The sequence below is a fragment of the Hemiscyllium ocellatum genome, unplaced genomic scaffold, assembly GCF_020745735.1.
Source record: "Hemiscyllium ocellatum isolate sHemOce1 unplaced genomic scaffold, sHemOce1.pat.X.cur. scaffold_1290_pat_ctg1, whole genome shotgun sequence".
NCBI classification, from domain to species: Eukaryota; Metazoa; Chordata; class Chondrichthyes; order Orectolobiformes; family Hemiscylliidae; genus Hemiscyllium; species Hemiscyllium ocellatum.
Genome location: NW_026867729.1, coordinates 1 through 11,312, shown reverse-complemented (window position 1 = coordinate 11,312; position 11,312 = coordinate 1). Strand labels below are relative to the sequence as shown.

General features: G+C 48.4%; 1 long non-coding RNA gene across 1 annotated transcript; it reads right to left on the bottom strand.

Moving 5' to 3' along the window:
• Positions 1 to 1,821: 1,821 nt before the first annotated feature.
• LOC132809486 (uncharacterized) lies at positions 1,822 to 9,570 on the bottom strand. Its single transcript, XR_009642355.1, has 3 exons — positions 9,526 to 9,570; positions 9,209 to 9,424; positions 1,822 to 1,910 (listed from the first exon to the last, which is right to left on the bottom strand). It is a non-coding gene; the product is annotated as an uncharacterized LOC132809486 (long non-coding RNA).
• Positions 9,571 to 11,312: the final 1,742 nt, after the last annotated feature.

Here is an 11,312-nt window from a genome sequence, read left to right as displayed (position 1 = left end):
ATTATTGGAACTCATGACAAAACGAAAAATTGCGAGATTGTCCAAAATGTTATTCTGCTTCTGAAGATATTGTACTCACTGGGATTTTATCCTGGGAGAGTTGTATTTGGCTGAATTCCCTTTGCATTAGGAAGTCAGTAGGTTCCAGGTTAGCACAGTGGCTCAGTAGTTCGGACTGTTGCCTCACATCATCAGGGACATGAGTTCAATTCCAGCCTCGGGTGACTATCTGCGTGGAGTTTGGATCTTCTCCCCTTGTCTACGTGAGCTTCTGATGGGTGCTCCTGTTTCCTCCCACAGCCCAAAGCTGTATAATTCAAGTGGATTGGTCAAATAGTCCATAGTGTTCAGCGATTTCTACTTCAGGTGCACTAGTCAGTGGTTACTGTAAGGGCATGGGAAGGTTACTCTTTGGAGGGTTAGTATGGACGTGTTGGGCCGAAGGGCTTGTTTCCACACTGCATGGATTCTATATAAATAAGAATGGTAATGATGACAGGAGAGTTTTGTTTTAGTTCGTACACGTTACTTTGATGAGGAATAATGAAGGAGAAAGAGTGCAATAGGCCGTTTCTTCTCGGGCAGATGACATTTTCTCCCTCCCTGAGTTGAATCACACAATAATGTCATTCTCTCCCAAACTGGACCATGTGAGGTCTCCTTGTACATTGTACAAACTATGTCTCCATCGCATTCCATGTTCCATGTCGGTGCATCATTGCTGCTGCCATACACAGAGCCATACCCTGACCAGAAAATGGTCTCGGTCGATTTGAAGATAAGTTTATATGGCACTGCGTCATTTAAAAATAAAATGTTTAATGTATTCAGAATACATAGAACATAGAACAGTCCAGCACAGAACAGGCCCTTCAGCCCACCATGTTATGCCGACCACTGATCCTCATTAAGCACCCTTAAATTTCTGTGACCATACGCATGTCCAGCAGTCTCTTAAATGTCCCCAGTGACCTTGCTTCCACAACTGCTGCTGGCAATGCATTCCATGCTCTCACAACTCTCTGTGTAAAGAACCCGCCTCTGACATCCCCTCTATACTTTCCTCCAACCAGCTTAAAACTATGACCCCTCGTGTTAGCCATTTCTGCCCTGGGAAATAGTCTCTGGCTATCAACTCTATGTATGCCTCTCATCATCTTGAATATCTCAATTAGGTCCCCTCTCCTCCTCCTTTTCTCCAATGAAAGAAGTCCGAGCTCAGTCAACCTCTCTTTATAAGATAAGCCCTCCAGTCCAGGCAGCATCCTGGTAAACCTCCTCTGAACCCTCTCCAAAACATTCACATCTTTCCTACAATAGGGTGACCAGAACTGGACACAGTATTCCAAGTGCGTTCGAACCAAAGTTTTATAGAGCTGCAACAAGATCTCACGGCACTTAAACTCAATCCCCCTGTTAATGAAAGTCAAAACACCATTATGCTTTCTTAACAACCCTGTCAACTTGAGTGGCCATTTTAAGGGATTTATGTACTTGCACACCAAGATCCCTCTGTTCCTCCACACTGCCAAGAATCCTATCCTTAATCCAGTAATCAGCTTTCAAGTTCGACCTTCCAAAATGCATCATCTCGCATTTATCCAGATTGAACTCCATCTGCCACCTCTCAGCCATTCTCCGCATCCTGTCAATGTCCCGCTGCAGCCTACAACAGCCCTCTACACTGTCGACGACACCTCCAAAGTGTGTGTCATCTGCAAACTTGCTGAATCATTCTTCAATCCCCTCATCCAAGTCATTTAAAAAAATTACAAACAGTAGAGGCCCAAGGACAGAGCTCTGTGGAACACCACTCACCATGACTTCCAGGCAGAATATTTTTCTTCCACTACCCCTCACTGTCTTCGGTTGGCCAGCCAATTCTGAATTCAAACAGCTAACACAGATACCTGGGTTAAAATGAATGTTTTGTTTTAACAAATACAGAAATTGCTGGAAAAGCTCGGCAGATCTGTCAGCATCCAGATGCCTTTTACATGATGTAGCTGTACCAGCTTCCACCACTTCCTCTGGCAGCTCATTTCATACGCACACCACCCTCTGTGTGAAAAGGTGCCCCTTAGGCCTCTTCAAAATCTTTCCCCTCTCACTTTCCACCAATGTCCTCTAGTTTTGGACGCAGCTATCCTGGGGAAAAACCTTGACTATAAACCCTATCCATGACCGTTCTGATTTTATAAACCTTTACTGCTGCGAAATGTGACTCCAATCAACACAAATGGCTGTACTTTCAATAATCCCGGGCCGAAATGCTCAAATTCAACACCAACACCTGTTCTTTCTCCATCAAGTCACAATTCTAAACTCAGTTTAATCGGTTTGTTCAGATATATTAGGAGACACTTCTGTGGGATTTACACCTAGACCTTTGTGCCCAGAGGTAGGGACACGAGCACCACTCGGCAATACCCATAAAGCTGTAACATTATTCTCCTGTGTGTTTGTTCATCAGCCTGTTATGACATGCTGTGACATACCTCTGCAACAGGCAGGACATGAATTCACACCTTCTGGTCCAGAGCTAGGAACACTACCAAACAATTTCAGGAATTGGAATCAAACCCAGAGCCATGACTCAGAGGCACGGACACTACCCACTACACTACCATACCCAGATTTTGGGTCACATTTTAAGGGGCAGCGTTCAGCTCGGTGTGGATTTATTATAATCAGGTTACCATTACTGAGCTGCACAAAACATTTTGTTTTGTTAAACAAGTGCAAGATCGAAATTAACCATGAACATCTTTAATCGCTATTGTCTGTAGTCTGCAATATTAGGGAAAGAAATCCTGCAGACATACTCTGCCCAATGAAGGGTCTCAAATAGATATTTATTACTGAACACCAGACACGGAGAAAGACCATAATTTCTGGTCCCAAAACACCGATCAGTAGAACCCAACTCTCACGTGTGTCTGCCCTCGGTCTAAAACCATGAAATGATACCAGGCCGCTGATTACTGTCCAGCCTCTCCTCCCCACTGACTGTATCTGCAATCTGTCCCTCCTCCCTCTAACCACACAAGGCAAACCAAGCTCAGGGTCTTCGTGAAAATCAAGGCCGGAGTGTGCAGGCCTCCTGGAGAGGGGGGGGGGCATTTTAAAATTAAACGGGAAAGGTGAGGAGGTGGTAATACCACTCACTGGCCGAGGGGTGGCAGATGGAGTTTAGTTTGGATTAATGCGAGGTATTGGATTTGGTAAATCCAACAAGAGTAGGACTTATACAATTAAAGGTAGGTCTTTTGGCAGTGTTGTAGAACAGAGACCTCGGCTATCAGGTATAATTCTTTAAAAGTTGCAACTCATATAGATAACGTGATTAAGAAGGTGTTTAACACACTTGTCTGCAATGGTCAGACCTTTGAGTATCGGAATTGGGATGTCATGTTGTGGTTGTACAGGACATTGGTGAGATCTCTCCTGGAATACTGTGTCCAGTCTGGGCATCCTGCCCGCTCATTCCACAGGCACACCACCCTCTGGGTGAAACAGCTGCCCTCTTACCTTCCAACTATGTCCTCTAGTTTTGGTCTCCACTACCCTTATAAAATACATTGACTATTCACTTTGATATTATTGACCTTGATATTATTAAGCTGGAGGGGGTTTAGAAGAGTTTAACCTGGATGTTGCTGGAAATGGGGGGATTGAGCTATAAGGAGAGGCTGAATAGGCTGGGACATTTTTCACTGGAGAGTATGAGATGGAGGGGTAACTTTGCAGACGTTTATAAAATGATGAGGTGTACAGATAAGCTAAAGGGCTGATGTCTTTTCCCTAGAGTTGGGGATTCAAAACTGAGGGATATTTTAAGGTGCGAGGAAAAAAGATTTACAAAAGTCAGGAGAGGTAATTATTTTAGACAGAAGCTGGCTTGTGTGTGGAATGAACTTGCAGAGCAAGTGGTGAAAACAGGGACAGTAATAACGTTTAAAGGACATTTAGACCAGCACATGGATAAGACATCAGTTTGGATGGTGCTGTAAGCAGCTGCCCTCTCCCTCCCCCTCTCTGAATGAATCCCTGTTGGTTTTCTCCCTCTGCCAATGCCTTTGCAGTGGCGTGTGGAGGCCAGCAGAGGGTGGCATTGCATCACTTTCAGCACCACAGACACAGCCAGACCTGCCCCACACAGAGACACACAGATACACACAGATCAATTGTTAGGACACGGCATAGATCTCATCTGGTAACTTAAACTAAACATAAATAAATGTTCAGTTCGCCTCGTAAACTGTTAAAATATGAGTGACTGAGAAATCCCAAATTCCAAGTTTAAATAAAAACAGCAATGTATTTTTTAACACTGAAAGTGAACTGAAAGAGACCCTCTATCTGTTAACTGATTATTACCCGACTCCAGCTCTACAGTAATATACTGTTTCTGTGTCTGCCATCCTCTCATATCTCAGGTACTTCTAAGCTCTCAGTTCAGAGCATCATTCACTCTCTCTTAAAGGTACAGTACATAATTTCAACTTCATCCCATTATACCCTGATGAATATAGATAAGGGGAACCTATCCGGATTTCTCTTGCTCTGTGGTTTGTCAATATTTCATCTACTCTGTCTCGTATGTGTCAGGATTTTTGTTGATCCATTGACGGTATGTCATTATTCGACTCTGTCCGTAGGAATATATCAGTATTTCACTTGCTCACACTCGTGTGTGTGGGGAAGGATTTCAGATGTTTCATGGGCACTGTGACACTATGACAATCTTAATGTTTGTAAATGGTACCAAACCTGCAAGAATTGTAAAGTCTATGGAGGAGAGTGTGGAACTCTAACAGGACAGTGACACGCTGGTAGACTGGGATAAATGCAGAGCAGTGTGAGGTGATGCACTTTGGTATGAAAGATAAAGAAAGACAGTTTAAAACAGGCTGTGCCATTATAAAGGGGCTGCAGGAACAGAGAGCGCTGTGTGTATATGAGCAGGAGCTTTGTTCAGGGGTCGGTGCTATAACAGATATACAGTGAGTGTGAATGAGCAGAGAGAATACAGTGACCCTTATCCTGACAGAGCGGGGAAGTTTATTGATGCTTGTCTTGTATTGCTGGACATTTCTTCAGACAGCAGATACTGCACTGAGCTGGGTGGGGAGCACAGACCATGCTCAGTGAGTCTGGTGGTGCGGCTCCCTCTGGGAAGAGAATGGTCCCCCTCTGTATTAGCCCATCCACCAGGACCTCTGTGCCCCTGTCGACAAATTGTGGTGTAATTGCCCCTTATCTGCCATGCTCGGGGTAAACTGTACAGGGCAGCTCCAAGCTGAGAAAGCTCAACTGTGTGCCCATTGGCCTTAAAGATGGCACCAGTGACAGAGATCACAGAATATCCAGGGGCACCCGGGCGACTGTGAGTCCCTCCAGCCATGATGGGTGGGAGACTCAGACTGATATTGAATGAGAGGGACACCATGGGGGAGGGGGGGTGCGGGGGTAGTCAATGAGCTGTGTTTGATAAGATAGCACCAGGAATCTAGCTTGGCCTCGTACAGATAATCTCTCTGTCACACTCCATGAAAATGACACTGAGGCAAATTATTGTTAGAATCAGCCCAGTGAGTCAGAGATTCTGTTGTAACTACTCCCATTTACAAAGCTGTAGAACAAATGCTCATCCAATCCTCTCCATCATTTCACCTCACACCAATCTCCATCTTCCCATCTTTCCTGGGAAGACGGTCTCATGTTACAGGATGCTCTCGAAGTGTCGACATTTCAGCATTTTGAAACCTGGGAACACATCCTTCCATGACGATGTCTCTCAGTCTCCCCCTCTCTGTTAATTCCCCAAACCCCTCCCACGTGGTGATATTTAAACTGATTCCCCCGCCATCTCTCTCTGGCAGTGATGTTCACACCCACAGCACCCCCTTGTCAGGACACAATGGGGATATGGAGCGATAAATGGGTGGGAGCTGTACGTCCTGTCACTTCCAGCATGGGCTGCAAGTTTCCCCACACTGGGCAGGGATCTAACACAGTGTTACTGAGCAGTGCACTGGGGTGGTGTACACAGTCCTACATGCTGGGAGGGTAACTGCTCCTGGGTTACAGATCAATGCACTGGGGTGGAGTACACAGTCCTACATGCTGGGAGGGTAACTGCTCCTGGGTTACAGATCAATGCACTGGGGTGGGGTACATAGTCCTACGTGCTGGGAGGGTAACTGCTCCTGGGTTACAGATCAATGCACTGGGGTGGGGTACCCAGTCCTACATGCTGGGAGGGTAACTGCTCCTGGGTTACAGATCAATGCACTGGGGTGGGGTACCCAGTCCTACATGCTGGGAGGGTAACTGCTCCTGGGTTACAGATCAATGCACTGGGGTGGGGTACACAGCCCTATATGCTGGGAGGGTAATTGCTCCTGGGTTACAGATCAATGCACTGGGGTGGGGTACATAGTCCTACGTGCTGGGAGGGTAACTGCTCCTGGGTTACAGATTAATTCACGGGTGATCACTGCATAGGTCTCTGTGCTGGTCAGACTATCTGGTTGAGGTTTATAGATAATGCAATGTTGTAGTCTGTGCAGCTCCCCACGCTGGATGGATATTTCTTTCAGGTTTACACATTAGTGCACTGCTGTGGTCTCTACAGCTCCCAGTGCTGGACAGATGTCTAGTCCGGGGTTATAGATCAATGCACTGCTGTGGTCTACACAGCTCCCCATATTCCTGTGTAGCAGCTTTGAAATGCCGAATGTTCCCTTCCATTTCCTGTGTTACAGGCATGAGAGATTAAAAGATCTGCTCCAATCGCTGAGTAACAGCCTCCAATGGCTGACTGGCCTCATTCTGTTCCTGTTTAAAACTCCTGATGGGCTGAATAGCCTGCCTCAGTAACGGTGCAGTTGGGAATGGTGCTGAATATTTTGAAACCATCAGTGAACAGCCCACTACTGACTTTATGATGGAGGGAAGGCCATTCATGCTGCAGCTGCTGCTAGCCCACAGTGCCTCATGGATGGCCAGCTTCCATGTGCTCGGTCCTTTAGAAGTATGTCCTACTTCACAGGAGGGAGTGCCACATAACACAGTGAGCAGTACGCCGAGTATGATTTATCTCTCCATCCCGGAGACTCGCAGCCTCATTCGTGATGAAGGTCTGCTGCCCAAAACGGTGGTTTTCCTGCAACTCGGATGCTGCCTGACCTGCTGTGCTTTTCCAGGAACACACTAATCTTGAGTAAGTCAAATGTGAGGTTGAGACTGTCCCTCTCCAGGACTGTGTGCTGGCTGTTCCTACAGACACTGTAAGGGACAGATCCATCTGGGACAAGGAGTTTGGTGAGTATGTTTCCCTCAGTCTGGCTGTGGTGTAATGAAGCCTCTCCCTGCTCAGTCAGCGGGGGGCCCGTGGGGACATTCCTGGTGATGGCCATTGAAGTCCCACACACAGAGGATGCTCTGTGTCCTTCTCACCCTCAGTGCTTCCACTGATTTGTTTCCAACATCGAGGGGAACTGAGTTATCACCGAGGGGAGGGGAGGGGTGGGAGGCAGGAGATAACCATCCTCAGGCGATTTCCTTGACCATGATCTGTTACCATGAGATTTCCTGGGTTCTGGAATCAATGTTGGGGAATCGCAGGGTAACTCCTTCCCTGAATATATCCCAGGGTATCCCCACCACTGGTGGGTCTGTCCTGCCGGTGAGACAGGATATACACAGGGATGGTGATGGGGCTTCATGAAACGTTCTGGGCGACACGGTGGCACAGTGGTTAGCACCGCTGCTTCACAGCACCAGAGAACCAAGTTCAATTCCAGCCTCAGGCGACTGTCTGTGTGGAGTTTGCACGTTCTCCCCGTGTCTGCGTGGGTTTCCTCCGGGTGCTCCGTTTCCTCCCACAGTCCAAAGATGTGCAGGTTAGGTGAATTGGCCAAGCTAAATTGCCCGTAGTGTTAGGTGAAGGGGTAAATGTAGGGGAATGAGTCTGGGTGGTTGCTCTTCAGCGGGTCAGAATGGACTTGTTAGGCTGAAGGGTCTGTTTCCACACTAAGTAATCTAATCTAATCTAAATTACCCATCAGGCCCGATCCTGTGAGTATGACGATGTTGGATTGTTTCCTGACTGGGAATGTGGTGCTGGAAAAGCACAGCAGGTCAGGCAGCATCCGAGAAGCAGGGGAATAAACCATTCATAAGGAATGAGGCTTCTGGGCTGGGGAGCTGAGAAATAAATGGGAGGGGGCTGTGCAGGAGCTGGGGCTAAGGCTGGGGCTGGGGCTGGGGCTGGGGGGAAGGGAGCTGGGAATGTGATCGGGAGACGGAAGTGGGGAGAGGTGATAGGTCAGAGAGGAGGGTGGGGTGGATGGGGGCAAGGTCATGGACAGGTCAAAGTGTTCCCCGGAACGTTCTGACCCCGACATTCTATAACTGACACTCCCCGGAACGTTCTGTCCCCGACATTCTATAACTGACACTCCCCGGAACGTTCTGTCCCTGACATTCTATAACTGACGTTCCCCGGAACGTCCTGTCCCTGACATTCTATAACTGACATTCCCCGGAACGTTCTGTCCCTGACGTTGTTTGTTTGTGAACGGCCGGACGTCAGTGAATTGAACAAACGATAAGATCCCGAGGGAAGAGATCCCGTTCCAGGGAGAAGGAGACACTGTTCCGAAGGCCCCTCAGGCAGTTAAAGGGGGGAATACGTTTTCCCTGGGTTTACATTTCTCCACGACACAGGATCGACCACAATTTAGACCAAAATATACGAAATTCCCTGACTCCGTTTGTCTTCAGGAAACTGGGAGAGAATCCTTCAGGACAGCAACGTTTCCACCCTCCGTATTAGGAACTGGGAAGGAGTGACCTGTGTCTGCTCTCGAGTGATCGAGTGTGTGGGAATGTTCTAGAAACCATCTGTCCTTATGAATGTGTCTCTGTGTGTTTGGGGAGGGAGGGTTTCTTGTGGTTTATGTCACATTTTTGTCAGTAATTCCGACCTTCCCATTTGTTATACCAGCTCCAATTATTTTAATAAATCCCTGAATATAGGGACACATTTGAAAATCTCACTGGGTCCCCGATCAAACGGGTCCCTTTGCCTCCAGGCTGATGGATAATGGGTTTGTTTTCCTTCCTCACAGTTAACGTAGTGACCATCTACGTCCTGCTTTATAAAGATTGTGGATTGTCTCCATGTGTCAGACGTTACCTGGGGGCCATGGCAGCGGCGGATCTCCTGGTCATTATCCTCGACCTGATCCTGAGACACATTCCCATTGTTTATCTGGAACAGTTTTCTTTCCTGTGGTACTCTGTCCCCGTGTGTAATATCCACGCCGTCCTGCTTTATGCAGCCACTGACTGCTCTGTCTGGTTCACCGTCACTTTCACCTTTGATCGGTTTGTGGCCATTTGTTGCCAGAAGCTGAAAAGTAAATATTGCAGTGAGAAAACGGCAGCTGTGGTTCTGGGAGCAGTGACTGTGTTGAGCTGTTTAAAGAACATTTTCTGGTATTTTATGCTCACGGCTCGGTATTGGCTGGTGAACGCCCCCTGGTTTTGTGAGGTAACAGACACTGTTCGATGGTCCAGTGTCTGGGTCACAATCGAGTTCCTCCACCACATTCTAACCCCGTGTGTCCCATTTTCCTGATTCTGCTGCTCAATGTTCTCACCGTCAGACACATTTTAGTGACCAGCAGAGCCCGCAGGAGACTCCGCGCTCACACCAATGGGGACGCTCAGTCTGACACTGAAATGAGAAACCGAAAAAAATCCATCATTTTACTGTTTGTGATCTCGGCCAATTTCATCCTGTTATGGTCAACGTTAATGCTGTATTCTATATGGTACCGGATGTTGTGGATTGGGTATGAGTCTGTGTTTCTCCAGCCCTTTGTGCAGGAATTGGGCTTCATGCTGCAGCTCCTCAGTTGCTGCACAAACACCGCGATTTATGCCGTGACCCAGACTAAGTTCAGGCAGCAGCTGAAGAATGTGCTGAAATATCCCTTCACCCAAATCCATCCATCCATCAAATTCCCTCATTAATCACACCATCCGGGATTTTCTCATTTCAGTTCAGTGTTTCAGCGATGGAACAGCCTGTCGCTATGGTAACAGACTGAGGGTAGCGCTGGTTTGTCCAGCCTTATCCCACAGGGGGTTACAGGGAAACATTTCAATGTTTCTCACAACTCAGGGGCCAGTGAGAAAAGGCACCATCCCACTGACTGTATCCATCACTTCCATTTGTAACCAATAAAAATGCTGATTAAAGCGTGCCGAGCAGCAGAGGGACCGATGTTGTTGTGTGTCTTTGTGTTGGAGAAGCTGAGCTGGAGAGAGACAGACTCAGCCCCAAGTCCTGGTCCTCAGGGAAGGGGAGGGCACCACGCCCTGAGCTCAGGAGCTGGGGTTAATGCCCTCAGTCCCAGCACTGCAGCCTGGCCTCCCCATTACCTCTCCCCTACTCTTTCTCCTCAATTCTCTCTCTCTCTCTCATCACCTCTCCTCTTCACACTCCCTTGTTTCCCCTCACACACACAATCCCCCAAACCCCAGTTTCTCCACCTGCCCACATCTTCCCTATCCCCTCACCCTGACTCTCTCTGTCCTGCTGTCTCTGTCTCCCTCCAGCAGTTCCATCTCTACCCCATTTTCCCCTCCTCCTACCTCCCACATCTCACCCCCCCCCCCCCCACACGTAGCCTCACGACCAACCAACCCCGCACCCCCCAGTCTCTGGGTCAGAGGGAGAGGGAAGGACCAGGGGGACAGAATGTGTCTGAGACAGGGGGAGGGAGGGAAGGAGGGAGAGCGATTCAGTCAGACAGAAACGGAGGAAGGTGGTGGAGAGAGAGAGAGACACTGATTGAGGAGGGTCAAGAGTGAGAGAAGGTGGAGGGAGAGTGAAGGAGAGGGGGAAGAGAGAGAGGGGGCAAGGGAGAGATAGGGTGAGATAGGGGAGGGCGAGAGATGGGATGGAGGTAGGGGAGGGAATGTCAAGAGGGAGGGAGAGGGCGAAAGAGGGGATGGGGGAGAGAGGGAGTGCGAAGGGGAGGAAAAGGGAGGGAGAGGGCGAGAGATAGGAGGGAGGGAGGGGAGGGAGAGAGAGGGGAGAGGTTGAGAGAGGGAGGTTGAAACAGAGGAGTGAGGGAGTGGAGAGCAAGAGAGAGGAGCACGAGAGGGAGGGAGAGTGGGAGAGGAAGGAGTGAGAGGGGGAGGGCGAGAATGAGGAGGATGAGAGAGGAGATGGAAAGACAGGGGAGACCGAGAGACGAGAGGGAAGGGAGGGGAGGGTGAGACAGGGG